Genomic DNA, 12,765 nt, shown 5'->3' on the forward strand with positions numbered 1-12,765 from the left:
AATAATGCGTTTTGCCATTCAAGAATCCTAAACAACTGCTTTGATTTACTTCAATCTGCAAACTGTAGTTTTGTTTGATGACCATTCCTACTTCTATTACAGAAATGCAGTGAACAATCGTTGCCTTATCACCATGCAACTTATGATGTTACAGACAAATATGGTACCTCCATCAGTCTGAAGGGACCTAAATTCTTTAACGCATCCTCTTACATAACTATCCTAGTCAATCTGTCCTCTTCCCAATTTTGTTTTCTCTCCTTTGAAACGGGAAAGGGCCACAGGGGGAACGCATCCAAACTGCATTGTTCAAGGAGCAGGAGAGCACAAGGTATAATAAAGACATAAAGAAAACCAAAAGAAAATAATTGCATCTTTATAAATATCTGACTAATCTATCAAATGGCTTGATTAAAAAGCAATACTGAAAATTAGCATAGCTAAGAAATTCCTGAGTATGTGGTTTCTTCTACCAAGTCAACTCATTGCAATATAAATGTGACTGTCTCATAAAAAAATACCTCCAAGACATTTTATTCTCACTAATGTTTGGGGCATTTTTCCTCCCATATAATATAAAAGAAAGAGTCTTTAAGGTGCTTTCCCTTATACTATTAAGCATGCTGCATTTTAATTGGAAGCTTCTGGAAATAAATTTTACAGTGAGGCTGCCAAGCCTAAATTAATACTTCACACCATGAAATTTTTTGTTTTACAGTTTCCAAGTCAGAATCAACCAGAACTACTCTGAACTTTTGTTCCACAGGAAGGGCAAATGTTTTAATGAGACTTTAGTCTCGAGATTACTTTTTAAATATTTTGTAAAATCTGAGGGATTTGGTAAGCACTTCAGATGAAAAACACCAGCGGAGTTTGTTTTTGTAGCCTAAGTAAAATTTAAAATGTGAAACTATGAAGAAAGAGAATAGTCTCGAAAACGAAGAAGGTCAAGCACCAGTAGCACTGAAAAAACAAAATAGGAAGGTTAAACACACATTTAATTCTTTTATCAGGTACAGTTTACATCTGTATTCTATTTTTTCACAATAAACCCATTGATCTTTTATTAAAAGTGAATTAAGACTGCCTTCATCTCCATTCCCAGCCAGCTGCTTAAAAAGAAGCTCTCAGACTATGTAAACAAAGTAACCCCAAATTATCAACAGCAATCCATTAGAGCAAGGCAGCACCACCCGAGAAAGAGCACACCAGACTACAGATTTATTAAATTCAGTCTTTTCATTGAAAGACAACCCCTCTGGAATCCCATCAGCAAAGTACTACAGCAGACCCTTGCTCCCTGATTTCATTACATAAACAGAAATAGACTTTATCGATCCCCAGGAGAGTCCTTTGCAAGTAACTTTAACTGCTGTGTTTTCACAGACGGAGGTTGGACCATGCCACGCTGCACCCGCGCAATGAGCCAGTGCCGGGGGGGACAAAGAGCGTAACATCGGAATCTGTGCTTCCAACCGTCCGCAGTCACTCACGTGGGATCCATCTGTGGAAAGCCTGAAAGACTTAAAGACAACAACAAAAAAAAAACCCACCCCAAAACAACCTACACAAATTCACTCCCACCTCATAGTCGCTTTGGTTTATCTTTTTAAACAAACAAAAAACCCCTAAGATTAATAAATACGGAATAAAGCAAGCAGCTTTATTTATCAATAAGAGCTGGCTGGAGACTTCAGATTTATCATCAAAAAGTATCCAGCACACGAGAAAGCATATACCAAAGAGGCGTTAAATCAGCCAATATGTACTTTGTAGGTAACTCGATGAGTAAGTAACAACAAGCTGGATTTAACCGTGTGGTCCGCAGCTGCATGTGCACAGACTGCCTGATACTGCACTGCCAGTATCAAACTTATTTTCTCCAAACTGCAAACTTTGAATTAATTACGCAACCAACCAGAGCTGCATTCTTGAGCGCTTAGCCACCTTTCTGTTTTAATAAAGAATAATGCATTATAATCCTTAAAAGATGTTATGAATAATAACCAAAATTCATTTTGTAGCTCACAGAACTCAAACTACTTCAGAGAAGTATATGAAGTGCTAGTCCTTCCTCTTCAAAAAGCTGTGCCGATTCTCATTCTTTTGGTTACACTATCACAGGCACAAAACCTGTGTAATGGGAATTCTACAGGCCAGCCAGGGAGCTGTAACGCAGTTCCCAACACATCTCAAACAACCACATTCTCCTATATTGTTTGGCTTCCCGTAAGTGAAATGTAAACATCATTTGAAGTTGTATTTGGAGAAGTATACCAACACTTACTTAGGTCAGCTAATTTGTTATGACATTACTTTTTTTGCTATTTTCATATAAATGTGCCCCAATAATCTTTAAACTGACTGACCAAAGCAATGGTATAATTTGCCAGCTTTCACCTCTTCTCTGTTTATTTTCCAATTCAATGTAACGTATTAACAGAAATAACTAACGATAACCTGTTTCCAAGGAGAAAATAGTTGTGGCACTTGATTCCTACATGTCTTACAACTAGTAGGAAACAAAGTTTCCTACAAATATTGACTACATATTCACACTTAGCTGTTCTCCACTAAATCTAAAAAAATGTTAGTGTTTCAGAAGGTTTTCATAGTGTCTCTCAGGTAAATAAAATATCTCAGGTAAGTGTAAAACAGATTAAGATAATGAGTAAAAGACAAAAAGGAAGACAGCCAAGATTCATGCTCAATATCCTAAAATAAATTAATCTTAAATTCCACTCAGATTTCAGGTAAATCTCAGCACTTTATTTGCCTAGGGTGGTCTGCACAGAAGCACTTACAAAGAAATACGTCACCCCCCCACCCTCGAAATACATTCGGAAAGTATTATCATTTCTTTGTTTACCCAACACATGCTATTCCTAGGAATCTCCCGAATTGTTTGGATTCTGCTATCTTCATAACTCAGTGTACACTCTAAATAGCTGCTTTCACCTTGTCCTCTTTCATAAAAATCATCTGAAATATTTAACACTTTCTAGCTTGCTTTTGATACTGGAAAATGGCCAACAGGCGTCTGAAAAGGCTCATGGACTGCTAGAGAAAAAATTGCTTTCCATTGAGGAAAAAAGGGAAAATTTGGGACAGGTTTCGGGGTTTTTTTTCCTTTCCCCTTTAGTCTCTAACTCTGTCCAGCTCTTCTTCCTCCTTTATACGCCAACATTATCTTTCCCTCCACTCGTTGAGTATAACATGCTAAGGGAAGCTGTGGATGTTTATGTCACAAGATCCAAGCTATGAACTGCTGCACATTGATATACAAATATACCATCAGCAAGATCCAAGAAGCCAACAAAGTGCTGCTTGAGATAACGTATATCCATGACCATACTCAAACAGATCCCATTATCGTCTCTAACACCACCATATTAATCAACAAGATAATTCTGGTTTCAAGTTTAAAAGTTAACAGTAATTACTATGCTCAAGAGACTTTCGCTTCACTGTCGTGGAAGGCTGCTCCAGAAGTGATGTGTGCACAGCAGACATTTATCATCTCTGTTTTATCAGCTTGGGATGCAACTCTCCAGAGCTGAAGATAACGCACAGCTCTGGGCATACTCTGTCAACCACTTTCAAGCACTGCTCTCTCCTCCAAGACTTCTTGCCAAGAATTGTTTTTCATTTATAAAGACCAGTAAGTGAGATTTTTCCATTGCTCATTCTAAGCAACTAAAGCCACTCTATCTGAAGTCACCACATTAAAGCCAATATATCTGGAATAAAGCCAGCGATTAGGCTTGTACAAAAGACGAAAAAAATCCATACATTCAGGAATTACATCATAAAAACTATACTTTTAACATCTCTTTGATGACTAGATAGACAAACACATATTTAAATGAATACTTACAAAAAGATAATTTTAAGATAATTTTTGCAGGGGGGCAGTTGTTAGTCTTTTATGTTCATATTCTTTGCATTTTGAGATTTACTCAAGCCAATGGATGCCTAGCGTACAGTAACATTTCTGAACTTGGACACAAGCCATTAAATATCTGTGCCTATTCCCACCCCACATCTGTTCTCACTCATTGTTTTCCAAGTAAGAAAGATAGATGGGTAGATACATACATACAGGTTCTACATTTGCTGTTCTTAGATTTCAGTAAGCTTAATCTAAACAGTGAATGCTACTAGGCTGAATTTGCCGTGTATATGATGTTTCACACTGTTGAGACAACAGTGCAAAACATTACAAAATGGTCCCTTCAAGACCAATAAGATGTATTGTTTACCCTACAACAGCTATTTGTCCCTGGGTTCCAGACTTTTGATGACAGAAACAGCAAATTTATGGATTCTGAACTGCCTTAAGTTGGCTGGCTGTTTAGCCAAAGCTGAAATAATAATATCCAAATGACAGACAAATATGAAGACAACTCCCGAAACTGAGAAACAAAGAGAAATATTACAAGTACATCGCTACTCAAAAAAGCTTACATAAAATCAGGGTCACTTTTTAAGCATGTTTTCTAAGTACTTTTACATCATCAAACTTTCGATGTATCTATTTTGCCTTTTTATGTTTTCCAAGGTTCTTTTTTTTTAAAAAATTATTTCTTTTTTGTTTATATCTGCTAATCTATGCTGTACACAATAGCATTTTATTAAAATAGACTACTGAAACTAAGTTTAGCTTTCAGTGTTGCTACATAAACTTTGTGTTTGGCATACAAAAATATGAGATACTGACATGGGATGGTACTTACAGGAAAACTCTACGGTACATTTTGGCTGGAATTCCAGACACTGCCACCAAGAATATTAAAACATTACATACCTTCAATTATTGCCATTTTATCTCTCTCGTTTACTAATATTTAGCATCAGTGATACTAAACTGGCAGAATAGTGACATTAACACAAGACTGAAATTCCAAAGAATGTTCCTAATTCAAGGTTTATTTGTACACATTTAGAGACTGAGATTCCTTATGAATTTAAAACAGCCATATGTTCAAAAATTTTACAGGAGAAAACATGATTTTGTGATTTTAAATAAAATATATAAAACCAGCTAACATTTACTGGAAATTGCCATTAAAAATCTGGTTGGGAACAAGCTAATTAAAGATGGTACCACACAGATATACTTCTGAAGCTGAAAGCTAGTATTCATCTTGTCCATAGAGAAGCTACTCAAGAATCCTAAAAAAAGTAGCAACTTTTGAGAAAGCTTGAGTGGAAAATAATAAGAAAGAAGAGTTAAGCTTGTACATTTGATGAATACTAGCTTCTCTGAATTTCAGCCAATTTTTCAACAACTTAAAAAAATATCAAGTATATTACAGGAAAAAAATGTAATACACGTTGCCTTTTTACTTCAAAAAACAAAGGTCTTGGGGAATAAAAATTGTCTGATTACTGAAATGGAACTTGTTTACTTTAAATCTGCAGCAGAAATTCTTAAGACGACCCTATCATTACACTTGGAAAGAAAGATTAAAAAAAAAATATGACAAGAAGATAAAACCCAAGTAGGGGCCTCAAGAGGAATGCTTCATTAGAGACACACCAACTATGTTGACTTAGGTCTATCTCAAAAGAAGTTTATTTTGGCAGCTGTGAGAAGCAAAAGAAAAAAAAAAGAAAAAAAGTAAAAGTAGTGAGTGTTTCAGTCATGTGGATCCTGTATCTTTCTCTTGAAGAGTTGCCATAAACTGACAGTATTTTTTAAGTTCATTAAATTAAATGTATGAAATTTAGTATTAAGTTTATTTTCTTACATTTAACATAAAGTGAAATAATCACAGGAAAATATGCACAGCCTAATATATCATACTCACACTTTACACTTACATACACAAAATTGTCACATCGATATCAAATAGCTTTAAACATTCATTAATACCTCACTAGCTGGAGTCATATCTAAAAGAACAGCATTCATCTAAGCTGCCTACAGACATACTCCACAGGAAAGCTAAATCAATGCCCTGTCAAAGAGGCTTCTACTATCTAGTTATCAAAGTAAAAACACTACAGACCATGTTTATTTAATTGAAAAAAAAAATCCAAACACAAAATTAAATTGATAGAATTTAAATGAAAGTGAGCATATTTTAAAACATTTTTCTGTACAACTGCACAGGGAACCAGAAAGTTAACATTCACCAGAACTAAACCACCAGCACAACAGAAATAGGTGTGAGGGCAGTGTGCATAATTTTTTATTTTTTAAAAACATTGACTGTAATTATGATGTACCAAAAAGTAAACCAATGCAAATTAACTTTTTAATCTTTTGTGATGATTAAAAGGAAACAGGGGCTAAACCTGCTACCCTCACTCATATGACTCACTTCAACTCAAATTTGTTTTTTTCTCATCTTTTAAAGCAGTAATTCTAAAGGACGACACAAGAGAAAAGCAGATATATTCTACAGCAAGATACAGTATTTACTTTTCAGGTATCTATGAAGTCTCCAATTTACTCTTTTTATACATGCATAACACATGCACTGCTCTTGCAACTTAACCCAGCTGCAGATTCTCAGCTTCTGGATAAAACTGTTCACTGTGCACCAACAGGGCACACAGAAACCTGCGTTTCTTCCTGTCCGTTAATTTCTCTGTATTTTTAATGCTTTTGACAACTCTTTGCCTGTATGTCTATCTTCAGATCAAACTCCCCATTATAGCCATTGTGTTCTGTGGTTACCTGCAAGACCTTGTGCTGTTTTCCCCAGCAAGCACCAGTGCTCATCAGTGTCCAAGCTTTCCCCATCTTTCCTAGCGTCTCTCCAACAACTCTCCTAAAAGAGTTTTCCCTGGTGCCCCAAACCTTCTCTTCTCCCAGCTCCAAAACTCAACCCTTCATCCCACTCAACCACCCAAGAGCCCCTCAGAGCACAGGCTAGCACTTGCTACTCAGTGCCCCTTCTTCTGCTCAGCCTTACACATCAGATCTATCTTTCCCTTACCACCTATACCCATCAAACCACCACCAGGAATACTACCTCTGTACTAGGCTTTCCCAAAGTCCCACTTCTGCATCTAATAGGGTTTCCAAAAACTCAGCTAGAAACACAATGAACTTGCCAAAAATCTATCCAGACAAGACTCTGAGGGCAAGAAAATAAGACCTACCCAGGAAAGTCTGGGCTGATGGTAGCCTTATACTGAATAAATAATTTCATACTTCACCTTCATGCCCAGCTACTGACTCAGTCTGTGGAATTTTTGAAGACATAATAAATACTAGACTAATTGACAGCTTTTCAAATTGTGAAACAGTGATATTCACAAGTTGAAATATACTCCTAATTAAGAATTCAGATGCTAGATGTTGGCTTTAGATTAAGATATGCTATGTGGAATTTTCAAAAGCATTTATAGTATTTATGCCACTAAATCATGTTGAAAAACAATGTCACTTTAAAAATTGCCACTCCAGCATTTTTCATTTCTATTTGCTTTCATACATTTAAAAACAAGAAATAATATTCTGAATTGATGATTCAGAACAGTACAAGATTTATAACTTTAAGGCTTTCTATCAATTTATGGTATACTTGACATGTTTTTTCAAGCCCAACAATAAAAAACAATAGTAAAAGCCAAATAATTTACCTTTGGTCATTCAATGCTGAAATACACACAACCCAATATTGAAGAAACAACTTCAACAACAGTGGTACCTATACACAAATAGGTGTTAACAACAATCTTAGGATAGTAGAAAAGAGTAATGTTGTAGGACAAAGTGGACAGCACAGGAAAGCTTATTAGTAAAAACTTCATTTCTGCGGGATCGTGACTAAATAATACTGTGAAATTCAAGTTAACACATCCTTAACACACACAAAAATGTTATTCAGACTAAAAATCTGAAGGAGAAAATAAGACAATGATAAATTTCAGTGTCTAAGTGACTACAATTTATATTATCAGGATACAGTAACACACCTCTGCCAAAAAATCTAAACCTACTTGTCTCCCTTACATCTGCAGATTATAAAATGAATAAATAAATAAAAAGACTCGCTTTACCACAGTATTCCAAGCATGTGTTAGAACTTAAACCTTAACAGCAAGTAAAGCAACAGCTATCTGTACGAAGTACCAAGAAGTATCTGTACAAAAATGTTGGACTGTCAAAAGAATTGCACTTTAAAAGAAGTTTCTTCTATTGTCCCTAAAAATGTTTATTTTCATAGTAAATTTTCATTCATTAAATAAGCATTCTAATTGTAGGTCCATTTTGTTTGTTAAGTGTTTATTAAACAAGCCTGCTTTGTTTGCTGGGAGAAGAGAATTTGTAAACAAAGCCTCTCTGTGCTCTCCGAGCAGTCAGTTCTCAGCAGGAGACCATCCTACTTCACCTTGGGACCATCTCAGCATGTGGAGCTCACAAACCACACGTCTGAACTCAAGCCATTACTGATCTCACTGGAACGGTCTTAAAACGAGACAAAAATCTGTACTGCAAAAATGTGTTAAGTTTTGTCACCATAGAAGACATGGTATGTGGTCTCCAAAACTGGAAATGCATAAAGCAGAGCAGCCAGGCATCACACCTCCCCTACAGCGCACACAAACATCTACTGTAAAGAGCCAAAACCAGCCAAAAACCCCAATGCTGCAGACAGCAGAACCTGAACTGCCACCACAGCCCATACCAGCTTCCGTTCATCTTCTCCTCCTTAACACTTGAAACAAACACAGGCTGTAGCCACATTAGTTGCCAGAAGAAATACTAAACTGAGAGCACCCCAGTTTCTGGGCTTCAATGCATCTCAGTCCCTCTGGGAGCATAGTAAACATAAGAAAGTGGGGAAAGAACCCAAATATAGGAACACTAATGTAGGAATAAGACAGAGAAAATATGGCTAGATAGAGAGATGTATTGAACTTTTGTTAAGCTATTTTGCAGGGAATAACAACTGCCTGAGGATATAATGCAGTAAAAATAATTGTCTCCTTTCAACATGTTCTTCTTGCATTGACTCGTTTTCAAACTCCTTGTTCTGTTAATGAATTCTGTCTCCTTAATTATAAACAAAATATTAGACTTACAGAACTGGAATTCTTGTCAAGTAAGTCCATTTTCATTACACCAAACGGAACAAAATGAAATAAGAGTAGCAAATTCTGTAGCAGTAATTCTGCATGCAGCTTTTGCATCTATTAGCAATATAAATGCACACGTGCATGCTTGCAGCTCTGTAAAACTGCCCAAGTTCAACAGTATTCTCATAGTTGGTTAGAACAGATTCACTATTATGCTTTCATCTGAATTACTACCACTAAAAGGTACACGAATGTCTACTTGCATGTTTAACGTTATGTATCCCCAAAGTCTCTGAGCTGAAACATCAACACTTCAGTTTTCTCTTAATGCCAGATGTTTGGAAATTGTTTTCTTTATAATCACCTTCACAAAAGAACACAAGTTTGAAGGCAAATGGGCTGGAATCAGTAACTATACTATATACTACATTAAGTCCTGATCATACCAAAACCTGGTAATTCAAGGGTATATTAAACATACATCCAAACACAGCATTAGGGGAGTATTAAAATTAGAACTGCACTTACAAAAATCAAGCACTTTGTTGACATTCTAACAGTTTATAATCCTCACTTTTCAGAGTAAAAATAATTAAAAACTGCCCAGGCAATCACCTTGCTTTATTTTAAAATCAATAAAACTCCACACTGCATTCATGTGCATGCATATCTTGAAGCAGAAAAGCAGTTTCATGTACTTCCATGAATTTGTAACACATTTCTAAAATAGAGAGCAAAGTATAATAAATCCTTGTATGCTGAGCATCATATGCCACTTAATATTGACACAATAGTTTAACCCAGATCTACACATCTGAAGGACAGTGTCCAAAAATGTTTCTAAATTTTTCTGCCTCCTAGGCAGCTTTGGTGGCATCTAAAGCTGTTTCGATGTACAGCAGCTCACACTGGATCCTGGGAGGCCGTTGTGCTGATGAGGCTTGGCAGAAGCATGGTACATTCCAACTCCACCACCATCCCCTGCAGGTCTCCAGCTGCCCCTTTAGGGAAGTTTTCTCTTGGCGTTGCACTGTCCAAGCAACTTAACACAGGCAGGAACCAAAGATTTGGCCATAAACCCAGAAAGAGTCCATAAACCTCAGGGAAGGAACAATATCTGCAGATTTAAGAGACTCGCAGGAGAAGGTTCACACTCATTCTTGTTTGTTGTTGCTCTAAAGACATGCAATAACCACAGAGGCAAGAGGATTAAAGAAAGCCCATCTTACCCAGAATTTAGCTTGTAGCATACTAAAGATTTTAGATATTTTTGTGGCAGTTTGCAACTTTTCCAACTTAATGGGTATTGGCTTGAGGAATATCAGCATCTTTTTTCTTGGATCATCACACTAACTTCTTCCAATGTCACAAGTAAAGGAGGCAGACGTACTATCATTTAAAACTTCATCAGAAAGTGGGGCTGTTAGTACAGGCATTTGAGGACTAACAATTCAGTCATCAATGCAATCATGAAGACATTTAACATACAGTTTCTTTACCATCTGCCACTGATAGAGAATTATTTTGTGCTTATAAATCCATTAAACCATCATCAGCAACAAACAGCAAAATTGATACAGTTCTGAGAAAAACCAATTTATCTTCTAAAACAAAGTTTCAGTCAGGGCTTACAAATCGAGCTCCATTAGAAGCACACAATTTATGAGAAAAACATAAAATACCATCTTCCAATAATTTAGGCTGCACAGGTGCTGTCCCTTGGATCCTTTCTCAATGCCACACCTAAATTAGCAGGAATTGTGGTGGAACAGCCCCAAAGCTTCTCCCTATGGAGACATTCCCAACTTGATCTTCCTGCACAGCGTCCTCAGATTGCCCAAAGTGAGAAGCAGGGGCAGAACTTGGGACAGGCGCTCTGGCTCTCAGGCGGCACTACAGCCTTCAATGTCCTTCAATGCCACTGTATGACATAAATGGAGGATGCAAAGAGTAGCAAGCCCCCCCCAAAATATACTGTTAACATCTCTCCACCTTCCTCCCCTTCCCCCTGAATGTAAGATAATTAAAAACAATTAATAGCATGCCACACAATGCCAAGTGGTAAAGAGTAAAATTGAAATAATGTAAAAAACAAAAAGAAATTCATAAAATAAATCATGGATCAACCTTACTGACCATATTAGCAATACGTAGCCCTTCAGAACACGAGCCTTAGTATTTTAAATAAATAAATAAAATCAATAGATCAGTGGAACAAAAAGCTCATCTTGTCTTCTGTCCATTCACCGAACAACAGTGCATTTGTGTTGGGACGAACAGAGAATTTGGTTCCTGTGTACTTTTGCTCCACGAACCCATTCTTCTTCAATTAGTTGACAATGGGGTCATTTTCATACCCTTTTTTTGTCATTCTAGCTCAGTGTTATTTGTGAAAACATTTTTGTTCCAAACAAGAAAGGGGAAGGAAGGAAACTATAATATTCTATTAAAAAAGATGATCTACTCCCTTGAAACCTTTCTAGTAAGAATCCCAAAATTATCCCACACATCTAACATAGCAAATAACTACTCTTAACAGTTTCAGTCATTCCTTTTAAAACAGTTCAGTTATTCAATTGGAAACAACCAAACAAAATAAAAGGTTTTGGCAGTGGTTAACTCTCTCACATGATAAGCAGAAACCTCACGGCAGCGTCTGGAAACAGCAAGGGGGTTTTATGTTGTTTTTTTTAATTTCATACTCAAAAGACAACAGTTCGCCAAGCTCCCAGGTCTCGCTAGGCCTCCCCAATAAGGTAACCTTTGAAAGCCTTTGGGAACTGATTTTATTAGATTAAGAAAAAGGTTTAAAGAAGCTGTAACAAAAATATTTCACTTCTCCATTGACCCTTCTGCTTGGGGCCCTGCTCTGTGCAATCTCTCACAGCTCCAGTGCCCTCATGATAGTCTTTGTGAAAACACAGCACCATCCAAGAGCCTGCCAGGCTCCACAAACTTTGAATACTGAAAAATGTAACTTTTAACAGATACTTAGCTAAACCAGAATGAACAGCAGCAAGATCCAAGGGCATATACACATGTGCTTTCATAGTCACTTAGTCACAAACCTTAACACTAAGAATAACTCGGCCCATATCCCAATTTAGCCCATTCTGAAAACTTTGTAGTCACACAATTCCCATTTTTTCTCCTTTCCACCCTTTCTCCTTGCCTCCAGAGTCTACCATCTTCTTTAGTATAACGAAGGCAATAACTCATGTTATATAAACAAACCATAGAAGCTGACCTCAGCATCTGAGGGCCTTAGACAGAAGGCCTAATTTTTGACATCATTCTCTAGGACAGAAATGCATAAGTTGATGAAAATCCACCAGACAGCATAAAGAATGACAAGAAGCTTAAAAATGAGACTTGGAGAAAAGAAGGAATTGGGGGGGGGGGGAGGGTTGGTTGGGTTTTTTACCAAAAATTAGAGAAGCCCAAGCCCAAGAAGACACATGATGGCAGCCACCAGGTTTAGAAAGAAGGGTGTTCAAAACAAAACAAAACCAACCAAAAAACCCATCATGGGTTTTTATGTGCATGGTGGGTAGGACAAAATGTAATATTCTTTAGGAAGAAAAGTTGAGGTCAGACATTATGAAAAAGAATTTCAATGGGAAGACTAATAAAGCACAAGAATATATAAATATATAACCACCAATGCATGGAGACGTGTGTAAGTTTGTCAAGGGAGGCCTCTGGCACGCATATGTCCAATGGGTC

The 12,765-nt window shown here is 36.8% G+C and overlaps 1 protein-coding gene across 5 annotated transcripts in view; it reads right to left on the reverse strand.

Moving 5' to 3' along the window:
* The window catches only part of ATE1 (arginyltransferase 1), an 84,494-nt gene that overhangs the window by 27,195 nt on the left and 44,534 nt on the right, over nt 1-12,765 (reverse strand). The gene's annotated exons all lie outside the window — the stretch shown is intronic.

Source organism: Haliaeetus albicilla, chromosome 11 (genome assembly GCF_947461875.1).
Source record: "Haliaeetus albicilla chromosome 11, bHalAlb1.1, whole genome shotgun sequence".
NCBI lineage: Eukaryota > Metazoa > Chordata > Aves > Accipitriformes > Accipitridae > Haliaeetus > Haliaeetus albicilla.